The sequence below is a fragment of the Hyaena hyaena genome, unplaced genomic scaffold, assembly GCF_003009895.1.
Source record: "Hyaena hyaena isolate Hyena2069 unplaced genomic scaffold, ASM300989v1 scaffold_132, whole genome shotgun sequence".
NCBI classification, from domain to species: domain Eukaryota; kingdom Metazoa; phylum Chordata; class Mammalia; order Carnivora; family Hyaenidae; genus Hyaena; species Hyaena hyaena.
The window spans coordinates 3,208,001-3,233,309 of record NW_024080764.1 but is presented as its reverse complement, the minus strand read 5'-3'; the positions used below and the strand labels follow the sequence as shown (position 1 = coordinate 3,233,309).

The following is a 25,309-nucleotide window of genomic DNA, read 5'->3' as shown; positions in this document are numbered from 1 at the left end:
GCTTTACAATACACATGGGTGCTTTTGCATTTGTAACTTTATGTTTAGGACTTAACTGAGTTTAGGAAGGAAAGCTCTTCTTGTATGCATTTGAAAAGTGGTTACACATGCCCAGTGAGGCACTATGACTGCTAAATCCAGTAGCAGGAGAGGTTTATGTGCTAAAAAGCATGGTTCTTTGGTAAGAGCAGAAAAGAAAAAAAACTAAAATATTTAGAGCTGTGCCTCTAGATCCAGTAACCTTGATGACTGAAGTCATTCCTCAAATCCTTGGGAGCTTTCTAGAATGTTGATTTAATTCTCCTTGATGTCTATTAACAGAGTTATTTCTTGAACCTTATCCTAGCACAAGGATATTTCCATATCCTCTGCTTTACTTCTAAATTATTTTGATGTATTTTAGTGGCAAGTCTCTCTCATGCCATAACACCTGATACATCTGAAGTGTGAAAATAACAGAAACTAAAAGAAATTTTCAAAGAAACATATGAGAAAGTTCTCAGCTGCTAGCATTTGGGAATATATTAAAATGACAGAGAAATACTATCTTAACTTTCCATATTGAAAAAGTTAATTAAGTCTGACAGTATTAATTTTGGAAAGGATGTGAAGAAGTGGGTACCTCCATGTACGCTTACTAGTAGCAGAGTACAGCTCTGAAAAGCTGTTGCCAATATCTAGAAAAAATATGGATGTGTACTTAGGTTTTGCCCCAACAATACCATGCTAATACTTCTTGCCCATGAGAATAGGTTTAGATTTGGATTTTATTTCAGTGTTGTTTTACAATAGCGAAATTATTGAAACAACGCCTGTTTATATTGCTGTAATTTTATTTGATAGTGTGTTTCTCAATTGAATGGAAATATACCTACATAAAAAATTGAAATAAAATAAGGACACCTAGTGTCTCAGTCAGTTGAGCGACTGACTCTTGATTTCAAATCAGATCATGAGCCCGGGGTCCTGTGATCGAGCTCTGCCCCGGGCTCCGCACAAAGCATGGAGCCTGCTTAAGATTCTCTCAGTCTTTCTCTCTCTCTGTGCCTCTGCCCCCTCCTTTGCTCATGTGCATGTTCTTTCTATCTCTCAAATATAATTTTTTAAAAATTTAAGGAAAAATAAAAGATGTATGTTATGGAGGATATGATATGATTTATGTAAATTAAAATAATTTAGATACTATGTATACATACACATTGTATATACATACACACATATATGTATTTATGCACACACACAAGTATACATGTGTGTACACACACACAGAGTTGACCCTTAGACAATGCAGAGATTAAGGGCACTGACCTCCACAGAGTTGAAAATTTGCTTATGAATTTTGACTCCCTGAAAACTTAACTATTAACAGCCTACTGTTGACTAAAAATCTTACCAATAACATGAGCAGTTAACACATATCTTATATGTATTATATACTGATTCTTATAGTACAGTAAGTCAGATAAAAGACAGTGTTAAGAAATTCATAAGGAAGAGAAAACATATTTATAACACTGTATTATAAAAATTCCATGAATAAGTGGACCTGTGAGTTTAAACCCATATTACTCAAGAGTCAACTATACATATGTTTCAGGTGTCATACTGCATTCAGGAAAGGAAGTCAAAGAAGCAACACTATTAGCCCTTTTGCTGCTATCTCCTTACATCTTATTGGCCACAAACAGGTCACATAGCCATCACTAATTACAAAAGAACCTGGAAAATCTTCTTCAAAAGAGGATTGTTGTCATCGACTGCTACTAATCATGACAACTTCATACTCTAAACAAAATGAGTATTCTATAGACAAAAAAAGAAAGATTTAAGCAACCAATAGTATCTGGCAATTAGTAAATCACACTGTTGAATGCAGATTTATTTATTTATTTATTTATTTATTTATTTATTTATTTATTTTAGTATTATGAATATACCCCTTGAACCCCGTCTAGATTTCAAGTTCTTTGTGCAGAGGTCCTATATTTAATGTTACTCTTATGTCCCCAGGACATTCAGTTATGAGCATATAGAAAATACTTTAAAAAATACTTGTTGATTAAATAACCACGAGAAGAAGAGATTTACAATTGTACAAGTGAGAAATTTAACTTACTATTTGACAGAAATTTTTTGGACCACAATTACCACATTAAAAAATCATATAATTTATTTATATACTATATCACATTGTTTATGCTAAAATTTAAAAGGTAGTTTTTACTATTTCTTTTCCATAATTGCCTGATTTTGAATAATCTGACTACAATATGCTATCAGATTACAGCATAATATCTATTCATTAGTGTGGAATTTATGAAAGGAAGATCATGTTTTAACTTACCAATTTTTTAAGTTTACTTATGTATTTTAAGAGAGAAATAGGGAGAGAGAGAAAGGATGCCAAGCAGGCTCCAGGTTCAGAGTGGAGCATAAGGTTGGGCTGGATCCCAGGACCGCAAGCTCATGGCCTGAGCTGATATCAGACTTAACTGAGTCACCCAGGTGCCTAAGCTGACCAGTTCTTAAATTAGAACTTGTTTTATAAATTGAAAGATATCTAAGTAGACTGTTTCCTTTAGAAATTTAACAAAGACTACATATTATGGCTTTTCCTTAGGTTGAGTTTCCTGTAAAAAGAATCTGAGATAGAGATTTGTTTGCAGAAAGCTATTGGGGAGTAAACTGATAGTAAAACCCACATTGAAGTGAGGGTAGCAGGATTGGGCAGAGCAAAAAGTTGAACTACCATCTGTGGTGAGGCAATGTTACCTTTGGCAAGAGTAGTTCTTAGGGAGGGGACTCAGCTGAGACCTGTCAGCAACTGCCGTTTCTTGAAGTTCAGTCTTTTTTCCCCAGCATGGAGCCTAATCCGATAATGCAGGGATCAGTTTCAGGACCCTGAGATCATGACCCTGGTATCAGGACCGGAGCTGGAATCAAGAGTTGGATGTTCAACCAATTGAGCCATTGGAAGGTGGCTCGCTGGAATCTCAGTCAGAGAGAAAATGGGCAGTGTGCTATAACATTTTCTCCAGATATAGTTTCACTGGCCACTGTTAGCAAATACCCAACACAAATAGCAGATGAGTACCAGTAGATTTTCTCTGATTTTATATCTGTTTAGATATAAAGTGTATCAGTACTTAGTATTCCTCTAAGTGTGGTTGAAGAAAAATCATATTATTCCAAATTTAGGTATTCTATGCACAAAGTTTTATAAATTGCACTGATTAGTAATTATTTTATAATTGTCTGTCAAATAAAATGTCCTGATTGATTAAGAATACAGTGACTCTAATCAGGAAAATTAAACCACGGTGATACATAACCATATTATTACTAGCAAACTTGAAAAATAACTAAATAAGACAATTATGACAATTAGGGGCCTTGTGCAAACTCTTATAGTCTCCTGCATAAAGAGTCCCTGAGACCACCTCCAGGTTCAATGATTCACTAGGAAGCATCACAGGACTCAATGAATAGCGATATGACAGCCATTTTTTTTTATTTTTAAAGTTTATTTCTTTATTTTGAGAAAGAGCGCGAGTGAGAGCATGCACAAGCAGGGGAGGGGCAGAGAGAAGGAAAGACAGAATCCTAAGCAGTGCCATCAGCGCAGAGCCTGACACGGGCCTCGGACTCACAAACTGTGAGATCGTGACCTGAGCCAAGATCATGACCTGAGCTAAGATCGAGAGTCGGATGTTTAATTAACTGTGCCATCCAGGTGCCCCAACAGCTATCTTATTAGAGTAAAAGGACACTGCAAAAAATGTTGACTATCAGAGAAAGTCATTAAGATTCAGTGTATAAGATTTCTTGTTGTTGTTTTTTTATGTTTCTAATGATTCAGTGTATAAGATTTCTTGTTGTTGTTTTTTTATGTTTCTTCCAAAATATTTACTCACTAGATTTTTTTCTTTCTTTCTTTATTAGACTTTTTGTTTTTCTAGAGCAGTTAGGTTCATAGCAAAATTGAGGGGCAGGTACAGAGATTTCCCATATACCACCTGTTCCTACACATGTATAACCTCCACTATTACCAACATCCATCACAAAGGTGGTACATTTCTTATAATTGATGAGCTTACCCAGACACATCATAATACCCAAAGTCTGTAGTTTACAATATAGTGCTCTGGTGTTCTCTGTGTTCAGACAAATATTTAATTATATGTACTCATCATTATGGTACAATACAGATTGTTTTCACTGTCTTACAAATCTTCCATGCTCTACCTACTCATCCCTCTATCTAAGCAACCTCTAGCAACCACTAATGTTTTTACTGTATCTATAGTTTTACCTTTTTCAGAATCCATACAGAGAAATCGTACAATATCCAGACTGTTCAGATTAACTTTTTTCACTTAGTAATATGCATTTCATGCTTCTCCATGTCTTCTCATGGCTTTATAGCTCATTTCTTTTTAATGGCAAACAATATTCCTTTATGCAGATGTACCACAGTTTATTTGCCCATACCTACTGAAGGATATTGTTTGGTTCCTTCCAAGCTTGGCAGTTATGAATAAAACTGCTATAATATTCACATGCATTTTTTTCTGTCTGGACATAGGTTTTCAACTCATTGGCAAAGAGCATGATTGCTGGATCATATGGTAAGAGTATGTTTTATTTTGTAAGAAACTACTAAATTGCCTTCCAAAGTGACACCACCTACAATGAATGAAAGTTCCTTTTGCTTCCTTCCTCGGATTTTGTGCTGTCAGTGTTCCATATTTTGACTGTTGCAATTGATGTATGGTGGTATCTCATTGTTTATATTGCATTTCCCTGTTGACATATTATTTGAAGCATTTTTTTATGTGCTTAGGTGCCATATGTTTATCTTTTATGGTGAGGTGACTTTTAAGGTCTTTTGCCCACTTTTAATCATGTTTTATTGGATTGCTTGTTTACATTTGAGTTTTAAGTATTCTTTGTATATTTTACATTATAGTCCTTTGCTAGATATGTCTTTTGCAAATATTTTCTCCCTGTTTGGCTTGTTGTTTCATTGTATTGATGCTGTTTATTGGAGAGCAAAAGTTTTTGATGAAGTCTATCTTATGATTTCTTTCATGGCTTATGCTTTTGACATTGTAACTAAAAAGTTATTGCCATACCCAAGGCATTCCAGGTTTTTTCCTAGGTTATTTTCCTGGAATTTTATTGTTTTGTATTTTGTTTGAGGGACGTGACCCATTTGGAGTTCATTTTTGTCAAAGATGTAAGGTCTATGTCTAAATTATTTTCATTTTTAATTTATTATTATTATTTTTTTTTACAAATAGTTTATTGTCAAATTAGTTTCTACATAACACTCAGTGCTCATCCCCACAAGTGCCCTCCTCCATGCCCATCCCCCCCTCCCCCCCACATCCATCAGTCCTCAGTTTTTGTCAGCATTCAAGAGTCTCTCATGGTTTGCCTCTCCCCCTTTCCCCCACCGTTTCCGCCCTTCTTCTCCCCCTTGTTCCTCCGTCAAGTTCCTCCTAATCCTCCTATACGTGCAAACATATGATATTTGTCCTTCTCTGCCTGACTTATTTCGCTCAGCATAACACCCTCAAGGTCCATCCATGTTGCTACACATGGCCAGATTTCATTCTTTCTCATTGCCATGTAGTATTCCATGGTATAGATAAACCACATCTTCTTGATCCATTCATCTGTTGATGGACACTTAGGCTCTTTCCATGTTTTAGCTATTGTGGAGAGTGCTGCTCTGAACATTGGGTACACGTGCTCCTATGCCTCAGCATTTCTGTATCCCTTGGGTAAATTCCTAGCAGTGCTATTGCTGGGTCATAAGGGAGTTCTATTGTTAGTTTCCTGAGGAACCTCCACACTGTTTTCCAGAGGGGCTGTACCAGTTTACATTCCCACCAACAGTGCAGGAGGGTGCCCGTTTCTCCACATCCTCGCCAGCATCTAGAGTTCTCTGATTTGCTCATTTTAGCCACTCTGACTGGCGTGAGGTGGTATCTCAGTGTGGTTTTGATTTGTATTTCCCTGATGAGGAGGGATGCTGAGCATCGTTTCATGTGTCTGTTGGCCATCTGGATGTCCTCTTTGGAGAAGTGTCTGTTCATGTCTTCTGCCCATTTCTTCACTGGGTTGTTTGTTTTTCGGGCGTGGAGTTTGGTGAGTTCCTTATAGATTCTGGATATTAACCCTTTATCTGATATGTCATTTGCAACTATCTTTTCCCATTCCGTTGGTTGCCTATTAATTTTCTGGGTTGTTTCCTTGGCTGTGCAGAAGCTTTTAATCTTGATGAGGTCCCAACAGTTTATTTTTGCTCTCGATTCCCTTGCTTTTGGGGATGTGTCAAGTAAGAAGTTGCTGCGGTGGAGGTCAAGGAGGTTGTTTCCTGCTTTCTCCTCTAGGGTGTTGATAGTTTCCTGTCTCACGTTCAGGTCCTTTATCCATTTTGAGTTGATTTTTGTGCATGGCGTGAGAAAATGATCTAGTTTCATTCTTCTGCATGTTGCTGTCCAGTTCTCCCAACACCATCTGTTAAAAAGGCTGTCTTTTTTCCATTGGATATTCTTTCCTAATTTATTATTTTTTGCATGTTGAGGTCCAGATGTTCCAGCATCATTTTTCTAGAAGAATGATCTTGGCTCCTTGAATCCTTTGTCAAAGATCAGTTGATTATACTTATTTGGGTCTATTCTGTGTTCTCTTTTCTGTTCCATTTATCTATTTGTCTGCATTTTTGTTAACACTGCAGTATCTTGATTACTAGACTTTTATGGTACGTCTTGAAGTTGGTAGTGTCAGTTCTCTTAACTCTCTTGGCCATTTTGTATGTTTTGCCTCTTCATATGTATTCTAGAATCCATTTGTTGATATCCCCAAAATACCTTCCTGGGATTTGACTGCGATTGCGTTGAACTTCTAGATCAATATGTGACAACTAACATGTTGACAATATCACTCCTTCCTATTCATGAACATAGAGAATTTCTCCACTTACTTTGTGTTTGTTCATCAGAGTTTCATATTTTTATTCATATAGATCTTGTATGTATTTTGTTTTATATATATATATAATTTCCTATTTTTGCATGCTAATATAAATGATACTGTGTTTCTAATTTCAAGTTGCACTTGTTTGTTACTAGTATATAGGAAAATAATTGAATTTGTATATTAACCTTGTAGTATTCTGTGTCCTGGCTATAATTGCACAACATTTTTTTTTTGCCAATTCTTTCAGATTTTCTATAGAGACACTCTTATCATCTGTGAAAAAAGATAATTTTCTTTCTTCCCACTCCGTATAGCTTTTATTTCTTTTTCTCATCTCTTGTATTAGCTACAACTTTCAGTATGATGTTGAAAAGGAGGATAGAGAGGGGATATCCTTGCCCTTTACTTGATCTTAAAGGGAAAACTTCAAGTCTCTCACCACCAAATATGGTGTTAGCTGTAGGTTGTTTTGTAGATGTTCTTTACCAAGTTGAGGAAGTTCCCCTTTATACCTTGTTTACTGAGAGTTTTTATTATGAGTTGGTGTTAGATTTTGTCAAATCCTTTTTCTGTATCTGTTGATATAATCATGTGATTTTTCTTTTTTACCCTGTTGATGTGACAGATTGAACTAATTGATTTTCAAATGTGCAACAACCCTGCATAATTGGGGTAAATCTCCCTTTGTTGTTGTACATAATTATTTTTATACATTGTTGGGATTTAATGTGCTGATACTTTGTATAGGATTTTTATATTTTTGTTCATGAGTAATATTGGTTTGTAGTTTCTTTTCTTGTAATGTCTTTGATTTTGCTAGTAGGGTAATGATGGCATCACAGAATGAGTTAAGAAGTATTTCTTCTGTTTCTATTCTCCGAAAGAGTTTGTAGAGAATAGGTAAAATTTCTTCCTTAAATATTTTGTAGAATTGACTAGTGAACCCTTCTAGGCCTAATACTTTCTGATTCGAAAAGTATTAATTATTGATTTAATTTATTTAATAAGTGTAGGTCTATTCAGATTGTCCATTTCTTTTTGTAAGAGTTTTAGCAATTTCTGTCTTTCAAGAAATTATTTCATTTCACCCAGGTTAGCAAGCTTGTGAACATGGAATTGTTCATAATTTACGATCCCTTTAATAGCCATGGTTTCTGCAGCGATAATCTCACTTATTCATTTCAGATACAAGTAATTTGTGCCCTCTCTTTTTTTCTTAGTCTGGTTAGAGACATCAATTTTACTGATATTTTTTTTTGTTTGTTTGTTTGTTTATTTTTTTTAATGTTTTATTTATTTCTAGGAGAGAGAGACAGCGTGAGCAGGGGAGGGTCAGAGAGAGAGGGAGTCACAGACTGAAACAGGCTCCAGGCTCCGAGCTGGCAGTCAGCACAGGGCCCGACGCGGGGCTCGAACCCACGAACCGCGAGATCATGACCTAAGCGAAAGTCGGACGCTTAACCGACTAAGCCACCCAGGCGCCCCAATTTTACTGATATTTTTAAAGAAACAGCTTTTGGTTTTGTTGATTTTCTCTATTGGTTTTCTGTTCTCCATTTCATTGATTTCTGCTCTAATCATAATTTATTTTCTTTGGCTTATTTTGGACTTAATTTTCTCATTTTTTCCTAGTTTCCTAAGAGGAAACTTAGATTATTAATTTTTGTTATTTTTTCTAACATATTCAATTCCAAAGATATCTCTCTAATTACTGTTTTTGCTGCATCTCACATTTTTGATAAGTTGTATTTTCATTTAGTTCAAAATATTTTTTAGCTTCTCTTGACATTTCTTCTTTGACATATGTGTTATTTAGAAGTGTTTTTAATTTCCAAATATTTGGGGATTCTACGGTTATGCTTCTATTATAGATTTCTAGTTAAATTCCATTATGATCTAAAAGCAGACTTTGTATTATTTCTATTACTTTTTAATTTGTTGAGGTGTGTTTTATGACTCAGAACACGGTATATCATGGTGAATATTCCATGTAGGCTTGAGAAAAATGTGTATTCTGCTCTTTTTGGATGAAGTCTATAGATGTTAATTATACCCAATCATTGATGGTATTGGTGAATTCAACTATGTTCTTATTGATTTTCTGCCTACTAAATCTGTCCATTTCTGATAGAGTAGTGTTGAAGTCCCCAACTATGGTAGTTGGATTCATCTATTTCTCCTTGCAATTCTATTAATTTATTTTTCCTCACAGTTTGACACTTTTTTGTTAGGCGTATACATTATAAAGATAGTTATTTTTTCTTGGAGAATTGACGCCCCCATCACTAAATAATGTACTTCTTTATCCTTGATAACATTCCTTGCTTTGAAATCTGGTTTATTTGGAATTAGCGCAGCTGCTTCTGCTTTATTTTGCATGGTATATTTTTCTCTGTCCACTTACTTTTAGGCTATGTGACTTCATATTTAATGTAGAGTTCTTGGAGCCCTTGATTAGCTCAGTTGGTTGAGGGTCTGCTCTTGATCTCACTGTTCATGGGATTGAGCCCCATGGCAGGCTCTATGCTGACAGCGTGGAGCCTGCTTGGAATTCTCATTTTCTAAACAAACAAACATTTTAAAATAAATTCTTCTGGACACCATATATTTGGGGCCTATTTATGAATCCATTTTTATAATATTCAACTTTTTAAAAAATTTTAATGTTTTATTTGCTTTTGAGAGAGAGATAGAGACAGCATGAGCAGGGGAGTGTCAGAGAGAGAGGAAGATACAGAATCCAAAGACAGTCTCCAGGCTCTGAGCTAGCTGTCAGCACAGAGCCCAATGAGGGGCTCAAACCCACAAGCTGTGAGATCATGACCTGAGCTGAAGTCAGATGCTTAACCAACTGAGCCAAAATCTTCAACTTCTAATTGGTATATTCTTAGCACTGTTGTTCAAAGTGATTATTGATATAGTTGGATTAATATATACCATTTTGGTTACTGTATTCTCTTTGTTTTCCATGTTCTTTGTTCCTTTTTTTTTTTTTTTCTTTTTTTGTCTTCCACTATTTACTGCCTGTGTCCAAGTTTTTATTTGTCTTGGTCACATAGGTACTCTCTGCTTCTCATGTACCAAAATTCCAAGATCACAGAAAGAGAGCAGATGTTCAGCATACATCACATTATACAAACCCTAGAGGCACATTCTTAGGGAATGATGAGCCAGAACTTTGGAACTGAGAACTTCTGAAATCCAAGTTCCTAGATGCTAGCCAAGAGCCAAACATACAGGCAGGTATTTATAAGAAGTCCTACCTTCTTATAAAGTCATGCGTGCTATGGTAACTCTTTTCTGATAACCTCCAAAGTTTCATCAGTAAGCAGCCATTTATTATAGTACAATGGGAGGTCTGCTCCCTGGATTTTGACTTTCTTCTAAAATTTGTAGGGCATTTACATTACTCTCTGATTAATGTTATCACTTTTATTACGTCAAATGTGAAGACACAAAATAAATATTTCCTGAAAATTATAGGAAATGTGACTTTGTACTGTTTTTCTTTCTGTGTGATGAGCAGAACCTAGGGAAGGAACATCAGAAGAAACCAGGCATTTTTTTTTTTAATTTTTTAATGTTTTATTTATTTCTAGGAGAGAGAGAGAGAGAGAGAGAGACAGCGTGAGCAGGGGAGGGTCAGAGAGAGAGGGAGTCACAGACTCTGAAACAGGCTCCAGGCTCTGAGCTGACAGCACAGAGCCCGACGCGGGGCTCGAACCCACGAACCGCGAGATCATGACCTAAGCGAAAGTTGGACGCTTAACCGACTAAGCCACCCAGGCGCCCCAACCAGGCATTTGGAGTAGTAGAAGAGACAACTGTGTATGGGTTAGAAGCACAGACATTGGAGATAATCCAGTCATGACACATATCCTTCCTGGGACTACATTTCCTCATCTGGAAAATGAGGGTACAAACAGTACATGCCTCATATATTACTTTTGAGAAATAAGTTGTTTTTCTCATATATTTAAATAATGCCTAGAATGTAGGTCAGTACTCTTCAGGTCAGTGCACATAAAATTAAATGGTATAAAATAACTAAAAATCACTATTTAAAACACTAGTGTAAAATATGATGCAGTTCACCTTCTTAGACTAGACTATAAAAACGATGTTGAAAAGGCCAGTAACTTAGAAAATAAGAAAAAAGATTAATGCAACCAAATTTCAGTTAAGATTTCATTTTTTCCCTTATTGTTTTTTTCTCTCAAGGATACTATAAGTTTTCTAAAAGGAATATCAGATTTACTCTGGGCTTTCCCACTCAAGTATATATTTTCTATAGAAAATGAAGGTTTTTTGGTAAGTTAGCAAATGAGTCATGGAAATTTTCTGTTCTCTAATTCATCCGTTGTTTATAATGAATTTTAAGTAATGTAGAAATAAAATGCAAATGAAACAAAATACCCCAAATCATCTAATATTTATATTATCATATTTATCTCATTGCCTTTTAGTCCATATATTTGCTATTCCACGTTACTTTGTGGATCTTAGGTAGTCTATCTAGTTCGTTAAAAGTAGTTCTTACCTCCTTCCATTACGTTCTACATAAGTTGGTACAGTTTTGTTGTAAAAATTTTTCAGACTTGAACTATTTCAGAGCTTGTTTTCACACTCCAGTCTTTCTGATTTAACTTAACAAAATACACTGAGAGGTACTGGGAGCTTCCCATGGCGCTGTCTTCCCTTTATCTCTAATTTTGATAATACTTTCTATTCCTCTGATCACCATGGTCAGAACAGAAAACTGTGATAGAGACAGACAGACAAGTCACCCCTTGTGCACTCCTCTCCCTTTGTAAGTGTGTGGACCCTGTGAATACTTCTAGCCAAAAGAATATGGCAAAGGGGATAGGATATCACTTTGTGTTACATGACAAGGTGAGCAGATGTTGCAGATGTTATTAAGGTCCCTAATCATTTGAATTTGAATTCAGAGATTTGTGGGGGTGAGTCGGACTTATTCAGATAAGACCTTTGAAAAAAGCACCTGGACTTCAGAAGATCTTTTCCTGTTGAAGAAGCCATGAGGTTTTCAGCTGCAAGGGACCATGTGAGCTTGGAAAAAGGCAACAAGCTTTTGATGAGAACTTAGTTCTAGTTGACATTTTGTTGCAACCTTGTGACCCCCTGAGTAAAGGACCCAGAGTAGGTATGTCTGGACTCTTGACCTATGGAAGCTGTGAGCCCAAACCACGCACACTCAAATTATGATAGATTAAGCTGTGATAGCAAAACAAGCTGTGTGTTATATTCACCTATATGATGGTAACTGTTCAGTTGTTGATTGCATAAGATAGTCAGCAGAGGAGGGCTTTTGCTCAGTCTCTTAGGACCCCAGAGGGTCAATGACTCTGCCATCTCCAGCTTCTGGTTTGCAAGATCTTCCTTGGACTTTCCCTGCAGTAGATGGGAAGGGCAAGGGAACAAAGGAGGATTGTTTGGGGCAGGATTTATGAAACACATTTCACTTTTCCTCACATCTCATTGACCAGCACACAGAGATATGATTGATGATATAAGAAGGGCTGAGGAATGTGATTCAAGTCTGTGCTCAGACAAAAGGAGACATGGATTTTCATGAATGACTAGCCTGTTAACACACTTGACAATTTAATAATAGACATATGAGGAAAACTAGATTCAAAACATATCAGTAACTTAGCCAAGACCAAATAAGTAAATAGTAGGTATAGTATTTGATAATTATTTTTATAGAAGATGCTCTTGAAACTAGAACACATAACCTAAAAGAAAATGATGTCACAGATGCATTTTTACTGTCTTTTTCTTCCCAAAGATGCTTCCCAATGATGTTCCTTTCTAGATGTGCACAATTCGCATTATGCTATCCTCTCTTCTCATGTTTTACTGTTCTCTGTAATGGTGAAGCATAACATTTATATAGGTGGAACTAATTTGGTACTTTTGTATAATTTATTATAAGAAATTTTCTAGCTATCTTTTGATGATTCATTAATACATCCAACAGATTTGTTCATTAAAAGACAGGTGCTAGGGTGGGACACAAACATGTATGATGTATCACATTTACCTATGAGAAGATAAACCATAAGGAAATCATCATCTTTCTGATTCTATCAGAAAACAGACCAGTAATAGACAATATTTTTAAACTTGTGACATGAACATGTCTTGTTGGTAGCTGAGTTGAGTCTAGAACTCAAGTCTCATGACTTCCAAGTTATTTTTTCCTAGTGACTAGGTGCAATCATGCTTTGTAAGGAGATACACTATCTCTTAAACAGCCCTTTAGCAGCCTTCAATATAACAACTTAAAATATTTTCATATGACAAACTCCAGAGATTAATTTGACATATGTTAAAGTAAAAATATTACTTTACAGGTATATCTAACTAGTGTTGTTTATGAATATATTTATTTAACTACAGGACAATATTATTTACAAAAACAATACTATAATATACAATTTAAAATGCAGAACTGGTATTTGGTTTGATATATACATAGCTCACTTTCAGAATCACAGGAATAGGAAGAAACAAGTTTGTACTATGCCATTTGCCATCTAGATACCTTGGAAAATAAATTAAAATATTCTGAGTTTTAGTGTTCTTATACATAAATTTGGACTTCTACTTTCTTAACAGCATTGTTGGGAAGTATTTAAAATCTTTTTTTTTAATGTTTTATTTATTTCTAGGAGAGAGAGAGAGAGCGCGAGCAGGGGAGGGCCAGAGAGAGAGGGAGTCACAGACTGAAACAGGCTCCAGGCTCTGAGCTGGCAGTCAGCACAGAGCCCGACGCGGGGCTCGAACCCACGAACCGCGAGATCATGACCTAAGCGAAAGTCGGACGCTTAACCGACTAAGCCACCCAGGCGCCCCTGATGGGAAGTATTAATTGAGATGTTACTTATAACTGGTGGCTTACACAGAATTCAAATATTGGCCTCCCATCTCTAAAGTTGGCAGTGCTGTAAGAAGGAAGTATGTTTTTCCTGCCGCTTAGGGATTCTGGTATTTCAAAAGAAAAGCTTACTCCCATGTTTAAAAATCATGCCTCAGTCTACAATTTTATTGATGGAAAATGGCTTAAGATGAAAATTTTTCAGAGACTCGCAGCAGTGATGAAAATGAAGGACAAAATCCTTGATAGTGATTGGGAAGTGGACAAACTTAACTTTTATCCCTTTTTGATTTTCATAATTTGGACTAAGTTTAGAAGAATGGAAAGGGAATGAAAATGTCTAAGAAGACGACAAAAGCTACAATAGAAGTGAATAAAGAGGCGATGAGTCTATCTGCATGTATTGTATATCTATGTAACTCTATTCGTAATATGTAGTTTTATATTTATTTATACCTCATGAAGGTTTCATGATGACTTAAAAGACTTTCGTAGAGTATAGCATAAAATGAGTAGTTGAGAAAAAGTAAGACAAAGGGATAAGAAATTGGGAAAATAATAGTTGAATTCGTGAATAAATTTAGCACAGAGAATGACCACAGGGAATCCTTAACAACGATACCAGAAACAGGCGAAAATTATGCTCCAACTTTCTAGCCACCAGCACAAAATGATTAATTTTAAAAGTCAGTGTCATAAAAGCTCCAAATGCCTCCCTCCAAATCTATAATGTAGGAAAAAGGCAAGTCTATAAATAGACATGGTAAATGGGTTCTCACAGAAAGAAGATGGTATATCTTTAACAGTCAAAACTCCATGATTTTGTGTTCGTTTTCTATTGCTGCCAGAACAATTTACCTCAGTTTTAGTGACTTAAGTTATATACATAAGTTAATAAATCAGTTCTAGAGGTGGTAAGTTTAATATGGGTCTCAGCAGTTTAAGATAGAATTGTTGGTACTTCTTTCTGTAGGTTCTAGAAGAGAACATATATCCTGTGTTTTCCAGTTTCTAGAGGCTACCTGCATTCTATGGTTTATGGCTCCCTTTCTTCATTTTCAGAGCAAACAGTGCAAGCCAGCCTCTCTTCTCATTCCTTCTTTCTGATCCTTCTGTCTTTATAGGTTTCTTTCTAACCAAAGCCAGAGTGGATTCTCCACTTTTAAGAATTAGATTCTCCACTTTTAAGAATTCTGCATCTCACAGTTTGTATCCTTGATGACATCTGCAAGATCTTTTTGGCTATAACCTTGTCATCATGTCATTGATTGTAGATGATTTAGAAAAGGATAAATAAGATTTTACTCTTTTATAAAGGGCTATAATTAATTGAAAATGCCAAAGACCCATCATGATATGTGATGCCCAAATGACTGGATTTTTAAACTACCTACAAGATAAATAGAAGTGTGGCAAAAGCACTTTTATTTCATGTATCCTACAGTCATACTATTTTATTACTTACAAATGTGGAAAATAAAAACAGTAGAAGCTATATAAATATCTATTGAACTTGAGCTAGAGTATAACATATTTTATAAAATGTATATAGTGATCTAGATTCAAATATATATATATTTGAATATATACATATTTGAGTATATACATATATATGTGTGTGTGTGTATTTGAATCCATATATATGCAAAGAGAAAAACCTTAATATAATCATATCATCAATTATAAACCATAATATAAAATGTAAGGAACTAGAAATGTATTTTCCTTAAAATGGAATTTGATGTATAGGATGACATGACAGGTTAAAATTTTCAAGTTTATCTGAAAGTTGAGATGTGGCCACCTGTTTTATAATGCTCTTGGAAGCTAACTTTCAGGCAGTTCAAGCTTTTTCAGTCAAGGGGGAAATTAACACATGAGACAAGAGAAACTATGTCCTTTTGGGTATGCTCTCTAGTTTTCCTCAGAATCTAGTACTTTATAGCACTATCATGTAAGAATCATGTAAGAATTCGGAGAGCTTATCCTTCTTATTTTCTTTTAATTATTTGCTATATTCAAATGCCATTTTCATTGTATTACAAATTATGGTCTTTATAGCACATCAGATAGACTTTTTTTTAGAAATTTCAGATAAGGTTTTCAAAGTTCTGTAAAGCAGAACTACCTGAAAGGAAAATCCTTTAATTGATCAGTGGTCCACCTGGGTAAACAGATTTACTTATATGGAATTTGCTCCAAAAATGAGCCACAAGAGAATGTTTTGGCAAGAAATGAGGCTTGCCTCTGATTTCCGTTAAAGATTTGAGTTGAAACAGTGTGTGTTCACTTAATCTTGTTAAATGTAGCACAAAACACTAAGTGTATTAGAGCGTGTATTTAAATGATAACAAACCCTGCTGTTAAAGCTAATAGGAAACAGTTTTCTCATTGAGTTTCCACATTCAAGCATTCCTTTAGATATCATCATTTACTACGACTTCTTATGGTTGACTACAATATCCTTTTGAGATGTAATTTTCGGCCTTTGTCTTTCCTTATTGCTAAGCAACAGTTTCCTTTTTTGTTAAAGTAATACAATTTGAGGACAACACTGTATTCAGAGGAATACTTACTAATGTGAAATGCACAAATATTAAAACCTAATTAGGTCATTATTATTGGAAATTAATAACTGAATTTAATGATGATAATCATAGACATTCCAATATTGAGACTTTTTCTATTAAGGATAATTTTCTGTATTTAAATTAATTGTCACATCTCAAGCTTGCTGTGCCTCAATTAGAAACAAACAAACATAAATTAAAGTAGCTTTGCTCTTGAGTGCGTACCCTTACTGAGGTGGGTTTGATTTGGGGGAGCTGGGATAGAGGGTCAAGGAGGATGGTCCTGTAGAAGAGCAGTGGAATTCTTAAGTTCTTCATCTGTTTCCTCTAAGAGATTTCAGGTTCACTATGCCTTAAGGCAGGGTGATGACCTCTCAGGATCCCTTCCAGCCTCAAGCACCTGTGAAGTAAAAAGCATTTATAAAGCCTTAAGAACACTTTTTGAAATATATAGATATAAAAGATAAAGAGTCCCTGAAGCATATTCTGCACCGAAAAGCCAATATTGTTTATTACCTCTCTGTTAAGTTTAACAAGAAAAATATCAGGTAAAACATTGAGAAGTTTGTTTCCAAACTAACGGGAATGACCATATTCTCCCAAGCATCAGCTGGATGTGTACCCAAGGCTTAAGAGCTTGTTATAAAACTACCATCACTGAATCTTTTTCATGGTCATTAAAGACTAAAATGCCTGACATAAAGATATGTCAGTCTTGTTACATTTTGTTCTAATTTATTTGATCAATAAAACTGATATAAATAGCCAACTAACTGCATCATTTTGGCTTTTTCCAAATTATTATGGATATGAGGTATATTTTATTTTGCCTTGATCAGGCAAATCTTCACTCTGTTAACTGACAGTAACCAAGTAAAAGTAAGCCTCAAACAAAGAATCTCAAATTGGGAGAACATAAGTGAAAGATGAAATGCATTTACATAGAGCAATTATGACATGGTTGAATATAAAATATTATGAATAACCTAATCCTATTTTTATATTACTGCATTAGCATACAGGAGCTGAATATATAAGAGCCTAAGATCAACACCATTTCCAGGTTTTGGGGAGGTAAAAAATAAACAGTGCTTAAGGATAATAATAGCCAGGTTACTGTGTTCCAGACACTATTTTTTTCTTAATTTTTTTTTTAACCAATTAAATCCTCAAACCCATCTTTTTATTATCTTCATTTTACTGATGTGGAAGGAAACCCCAAATGGTGAAATTGCTGAGGTGTCACTGATAATAAATGGTAAAGTCAAGACCCCAATCTTTTTCTGACTTTGGAGCCCACCCTCCAAACTTCCACATCATATGCATCGTCAGTAATTACCTGTGTCTTTCCTTAGATTATTCGCTGCTAAGAGGGTATCTTCCTCTCTAGTTCTACATGTTGAAAAGTCTGTCCAAAATTATATGAATTCGTTAGTTAGTGGTGATCCTAGGGAGAATACTTCAATTTTTTAACTCATAATTTGATTTTATTTCCTATTATTATTTCCAATGTGTCTACCTGCCCATTCTAGTTTAGGGGTGGGTGGAGAATATTAATGAATTGCTATTTTGATTATAATATTGTATTTTCATTATTTGTCTTTGTATAAGAACTTTATGGAATATTCTGTAAAAGAAACAATAATTACTAAGAACTATTTTATTCTAATGGGGGAGATAAGACTATTACCAAAAATTAAACTTTAAAATTTCACCTTGAAAGTTGACAAGGTCCATACATATATATATGGATTTTATATTATTATTATAATATATATTATATTATATATAATATATATAATATAATATATATATAATATATATAATAAGTATAATATATATTATTTATATATTATATATATATATATTTTTTTGACCATGGAATGATTTATAAAAGAAGTAATAGCCAATTGGGGCCTTAAAAATGTATATGTAATTTTGACAGCATTGGGAAGGAATGATATTCTACTCACAGGGAATTTTGTGGAAAATAAAAAAACATTGGAGGGAAAGGATATCCCTAATTCTATTTATTGGCTCAACTAACCTGCTAGGACTACTCCCACACTCATTTACACCCACAACACAACTATAATACACAACACAACTATAAATTATTATTAATTTCAGCCCCCGAAATATTTCTATTAGTGAAATAGAGGAAGAGAATTAGTAGAAAATAATTTGAAAAACAACTTAAGTTTTACCCAGTATGTCTAATTTTAGATGTTAAGACAAATCATTTAGGCTCTGTGGAATAAACAGGAGAATGTACTAGATTTTCAGAGCTAAGTGATATCTAAGTCCCAGTGGAGAAACCAGCTATGGCTAAATGAAACATCTCAAGGTTGATTTTGGTAAGAGTAGAAGGAGAGCAGCTTTGTCTAATTGAGGTTTGTTTGTTTGTTTCATGAAAAATGTTACTTTCAGCAACTAAATAAAAGAAGTGAATGTGAATTTGAACTCAACATTTTACTCTGAGGGCACGGCTATTATGAATGTTGCCAATATGTGTACCATCAGCCCCTGTTCCATAGAAGGTGCTAACATAATTTGGTTAAATGAATGGCTAAGAAGGTCAAGTTTAAGCATTGGGTAAATGCATACCTAAACAGGAAGGGTGTTAACAACTTAGTAGCTGAGTGGGTCAGATATAAGATACAAGTAGAATAACAAATGGGTTGGGCAAATTGTTCAGAAAAAAAGACATCGAAATCATAAATTATAAAATGCCCAATCCTAATGGTTAGTTGCCCTTCACACATAAGACACATAATAGACAATAAATATTGCTGAATTAAGGAATAAAATGAAAGCTAGACCAAAAATCTCAGCAATCATATTGGTAACTGTGGCTTAAAAGCATCAGTATGGCTAAAGTGGAAGGGGAATTATGTGTGGCAGAAGACACCCCAGACAGTGAGAGAAATTAGGGGTCCACTGAACATCTCAGGGGAGCCATCCAAGAGGGATTGACTGGGAGGGTAGGACCCACAGAATTTGACAACCAATTGAATGTAGAGATGAGAGCATGGTGGAGATCAAAAATTCAATAGAGTTAAGGAGGACCATGCTGATAACATTAACTAAAGAAGGGAAGAGTACAATTGCTAGGAAAGATGTGGATTCTTTTTTTAATATGTTGAGCTGAGGCCATCAGGGGACATCTATGGATAAATTATGGATACAAAATGCAAGAGTTGAATTCAGAAATAATTCAGTGGTAGTAATATAGGTTCTGAGGTCATTATTAAAAGCTTATACTTAAATCCATGAAAAGTAGTGAGACCATCAAGGAAGAGTGATGTAGAATATAGAATGAAAAGAGTACTAAAAGACCAATTCTGAGAATCTGAGGAATAGTGGAAAAAGAGGAGACAAAGAATGATTAGAGAAACAAAGTAATTGGAATAATCCAGTGCCAAAAACTCAAGACACTTTCAAGAAAAAAATGATTGATCATCTCACATTTTTGTTGCTTTCTATGTGCATTGTTTCACTTAGTTTTCAAAAGAACCTGCATTATTTGAGGCTGATAAGGTAAAGAGTTGAGATTAAGATCTTGTTTTCTGTGACTTTTGAGCCCAGATTCTTAAAGGGATATGATTCTAAAGCTGAAGCAAATGAAGACAGTGAATAAATGTTTGGGTTTAGCAATCAGGATTACACTGGGATCCTTCGAGAAAACACGTTCTATAGGAAAATGGAACTGGAACACAGGGATTAGAAACATTGAGTGGTGGGGAAGTAGAGGCAATTATTAACTAGCACACAACTGTTACAGACTTAAAAAAGGCATTTCCAATTGCCTATAAATAGAAAGTAGAGGGAGGAATGTGTTAGAGTTCTTAAGAGAAAAATGATAGGCCTCGATGTTTGAAGCACTTTAGCTATTTATGAATTTCATGAACTTCATTGTGAATATATTACAGCAATAGGGAAGAAATCATCAGATATTAAAGGAATTTGTCTCTAAAATAGTACCAAAAATAGATTTGTACTTACCACTAAGTTCTTGGGCCCATTTGAACCTGATAAATCTAAGGAAATTTTACTCAGACTGATTTCTGCATCCCTACATAAGTTAATCATAGAATTTAGACACAACTGGATATTTAACACTCATATGCATTGTTGGAGATCTTTAGATTATGGAAAAGAAAATGAACAATTCCTTGGGTGGCCTTATTTTGTGCCACACTTAGAGCTAATTTACATCAAAATTCAGCCACCCCAAACTGAAGAGTGGTCCTGTTTTTATTTTCAGGGTGTTTAACCTGTGGAATTGGATGGACTTCCTTTGGGCCCCAGGAATCTCTTAAAATTAGACACAAAATGTTGAATATATTTACATTTTAATAGGGAAAATTTCCATGGCTTTCATTAGGATCTCTCACTGCCCTCCAGTTCTCTCGTTGAGATGAGCATTATGTATAGTTACAAGCTGGCTTTCAAAGGTAGTGATTTTTAGTACATCTTTAACTTAGTAAACATGAACTTGTCATTCAGCTGTGGCTTAAAAATAAAAAAAAATCATTTTCCGCAGCATAATTTTGTTCCAAAATTCCTCTCTTTATTTTTAAAATCAAAGCAGTCATACAATTCCTGTGGTAGATGATTTGAGATGCTTTGATATGGTGACTTGTGAGGAAGAGAAAAACTAACTTTGAAATCATAAGGTTTTTATTTGGAGAGCTGGTAGAAAAAATATGATTGTCCCTATTTAATAAGCAAATGAACCTTCTAACCTTGGAATCTGACTCTTTTTTTTTTTCTATTCCACATGATAGAAATAGCAATTTCTAGGTTCTTATAAACCTTTATAAGTTTTCATGAGTTGTTAATTTAGAAATACAGGCATAAGAGAAAATAACGCTACCAAAATATATACCCTGTGGGCTCTGAACTGCAATGTTCTCATCAGAGACAATTTATGTTAAACCGAGCAGTGACCGAGATATTATCCAGATTAGGTGAAAACTATGAAGGAGACCCTTCAGATTAGCAGTTCATCATGACTCCAAAGAATAGTCAGCATTTTGCCTCAGTGTTTGTTTTTAGCTGTATTTTTACAGCAATACAAAACTATTGTTTATATAAAAGAGACACTGTGGTCTATGACATCATAACATATTTTTGTATTAATAAATTACAGTTATCAGTAGATAGGTAGATAGAGATAGAGCCCTTTACATAAATATTTTACATAATTTTTTATTTATTATATTTTATATAATATATATTATAATTTATAATTATAATTTATTTATAATTTATAAATATAATATACATTATATTTATTTATTATATTTTACATAATTTTACAATTTATAAATTATAATTTATAAAAATTTATAAAAAATAAAATTATAATTTATTTATAATTTATAAATATAATATACATTATATTTATTTATTATATTTTACATAAATATAATGCCTAGGAAATAGTACTCAAGAAATTCTTGTTTACTTCTCTGAGTAGGAATCTATATTTCCTATGTGAAGCAAAATGTTGTATTCTTATAAACTCTATTTTTTCAAGCTAATTAGGCATGCTTACCAGATAGACAATTCCCAAGTTTCAGTCCTCTGTTCATTCAAAAATATCACTTAACCCGTATTTAACTTTCACACACTAACCTGTGCATTTTTGCATCTCTGGAGCTTGTGAATAGTAATCCAAGGAAGTTGGAGGGGAAAGTAAAACTAAGTCTTTGTGTTAAGCTATTACTCATTTGTTTTTAAGCCTGACGCTGAGCAGTATCTAGATACTGTGTGATTCTAGGAGAAAAGAGCAAAGACTATAGAGTTTGAGACCTGCATTTATATCTTATTTATTGTGTGTTTCAGGTTTAAGACTTGCATTTCATCTTTGTGCACTGTTTTCTCATTGTTAAAAAATTTTTAAAAATGTTTTATTTATTTTTGAGAGAGAGAGAGAGAGAGAGAGAGAGAGAGAGACAGCATGAGCAGGGGAGGGTCAGAGAGAGAGAGGGAGACACAGAATCTGAAGCCAGCCTCCAGGCACTGAGCTGTCAGGACAGAGCCCAACGCTGGGCTCGAACTCACGAACCATGACCTGAGCCAAAGTCGGATGCCTAACCAACTGAGCCACCCAGGAGGCCCTGTTTTCTCATTTTTTAAATGTGTATAATAATATTAATATTACTTTCCATATTGAAGTGCAAGGCTATTACATGTGATTAGATGAAAATGGTTGGTAACAACATCCCCAACCCCACACCCAAAGAAATTACGCAAATATCCCTGTGGCTGTATATAACAATTTTTGCAAAACATTTGAAAAAGCTATCTCACCTCTTCTTGTTTTTTCCTTATTTCCTATCCTTTCACCTTCCAGTCATTGCATACTTTGTACAATCTTGGTAATAATCAGTGACACAATTTTTAAAAGGTCTTCATTCTTTCTCATCTGTCAGTATAAAAATAATACCGTTTATTTGCACATGGGAGAAGTGCCTGGGGCTTTGATCCTGTAAAGGCAGTCTAGTGGAAATAGGATTATAAATTTATAGGGCTTCAAATGGGCAAACAAATCTTTATTTACACATTCTCTATAAATACATTACATTTTGACCAGGGTAAGTGATGGAAGAGAGGAAAAGCTGGAAGAGCAAGATCAAGATCAGGAGGCTCAGAGACTTCCAGATGAGCAGTTCCCAGCAGATACAGCCCTTCATGGGTGTAGCAGATGTTCAAATGCTGCAACACTTTATTTTTCTTACTTTTTTTTTTGACAATTCAAAGCTTTAGAAGTCCCTAATTCATTGAAATTTATCAAAAAGAAAGCAGTACTTAGTTCAAACTTCTTGTTAGAGGCATGGATTATCTATACTGTTATTAGACTTTCATGAATTTTTAAATGTCAATGCTGCTGTTTAATTTTTACTGTTTATAATAGAGTCAAGTTGCATTTGTATATAGCATGTTTCTATATCAAGGAATTTCTCTAAATGGGGGGACAATGGCATGGGGATTAGGGGCCTAAATTTTAGTTTTTGTTTTTTTATTACATGTTTGGGAAGTCGTTAATCATTTTAACTATCATAGCTATCAAATAACTCTGAAAGTGTGTTGTATAAGAGGCAATGAATGCAGTTGTTAAGAGACAAACTCTGGAAGAAGACCTCCCCCTACCCCCAAGCCTTAGTTTTAAATCCCAATTCTACTCTGGGTAAAATGGGGTATTAAAAATACTGACTTCGGGGAGCCTGGGTGGCTCATTCATTTAAGTGTCCAACTCTTGATTTCAGCCCTGGTCATGATCTCATAGATCAGCAGATTGAGCCCTGTGTCCGGCTCCATGTGCTGACAGTGAGGAACCTGGGGATCCTTTCTACTTCTCTCTCTGCCTCTCTCCAGCTCATGCTCGCTTGCTCTCTCTTTCTCAAAATAAATAAACTTAAAACAATAACAACTTCATAAAACTGATAGAAGTTCAGACAAGCTGATAAATATAATAAATTCATGGAACATATTAGCTACTATAAATAATCCAGTGTTAACTATGATTGTAATTCTTAACTGGCTGAATTCTTTGCTATTTTAAATACATACATCTATATATGAGAATCATATTAAAAAAAATTTTAATGTATATTTATTTTTGAGAGAGAAAGAGAGACAGAGTGTGAGTGGAGGAAGTATGGGGAGAGAGCGAGATTCAGAATCTCAAGCAGGCTCCAGGCTCTGAGCTGTCAGCACAGAGCCTGATGCCGGGCTTGAGCCCATGAACCGTGAGATCATGACCTGAGTCAACTGAGCTACCCAGGCACTCCATGAGAGAATTATATTTGTAATAATCCATTTTTGATACTAAGATTTGGTTAAATGCATATATTTAAAGTGCTATAAACATTTTGATGGAACATAGGATTAAAATAAGTGGTGGCTGCCTATAGCCAGTGCTGTGAAGGACGTGTAAATGTTTTATAGAGTGTGTGTGTTCCAATGTGATGTAGCCTCTCTGTGAACTGATATCTAATTTTGGACCAATTTCTCTTCAGCAAAGACTTGGCAGTTCTTTAAGACAAAATAAAAATATTATGACAGAGTTTCTAAAAAACAATCTAGTAAAACATTTGATTTTCTTGATTCTCAGTTGTCAGCTTTGCTTTGTGACTAAAAAACACAAATTATGTTTGAGTCCCTTGTGTTTTAGACATTATTAAGTATTTCTCTTTGGCATCTTGCCCTACCATTGGTAAATATGACTAATAAGAAAAAAATATAGCCTGAATATCAACTTTTCATAATTTATTTTATTATGGAGTAGAAAAATATAATTAGAATATATATATGCCAATCTACCAGTCTTTTCAACAGATAATGTTTCAAATAGCAAAAAGTGAAGCTTAAGTTTACTTAGCAAACTTTATCTGTATTGAAAAATGCAAGGGCAATCAAGAATAGGTTTGGAATCTTATTAGCAGAGAATAATTTTTTTAAATACTTATAATATAGAGAGTCAGATAGAAACATATCTTCATAAATGTCATTTTTAATGAGACATGCATATATCAGAATACTTATAAATTTTATAATACATATAAAAAATTCAGATTATGCTATCAATAATTTGTGGTTACAAATGTCAAATTAGAAACTAAGAGGTAAAACCAGGAAGAGAAGCTCAAGTTCCCTTTCTAATCCTGCTGTAGATAGAAATCAAGCTAAAAGTAAGTCAACATTAATAGCTTCTATGCTTTTTCTATGTCAGAAATACAGAAGCTAACATTTTGATTCTTTTCTCTATCTGCTGTCATTTTCAGAGCTGTAAATTGCTTATTTCAACTTGAAGATACACAGAAAAATACTTGCA

The 25,309-nt window shown here is 34.6% G+C and overlaps 1 long non-coding RNA gene across 1 annotated transcript; it reads left to right on the top strand.

Moving 5' to 3' along the window:
- Window positions 1-4,929: 4,929 nt before the first annotated feature.
- LOC120235573 lies at window positions 4,930-18,550 on the top strand. The gene is made up of 3 exons (XR_005529456.1): window positions 4,930-4,942; window positions 13,960-13,963; window positions 18,478-18,550. It is a non-coding gene; the product is annotated as an uncharacterized LOC120235573 (long non-coding RNA).
- Window positions 18,551-25,309: the final 6,759 nt, after the last annotated feature.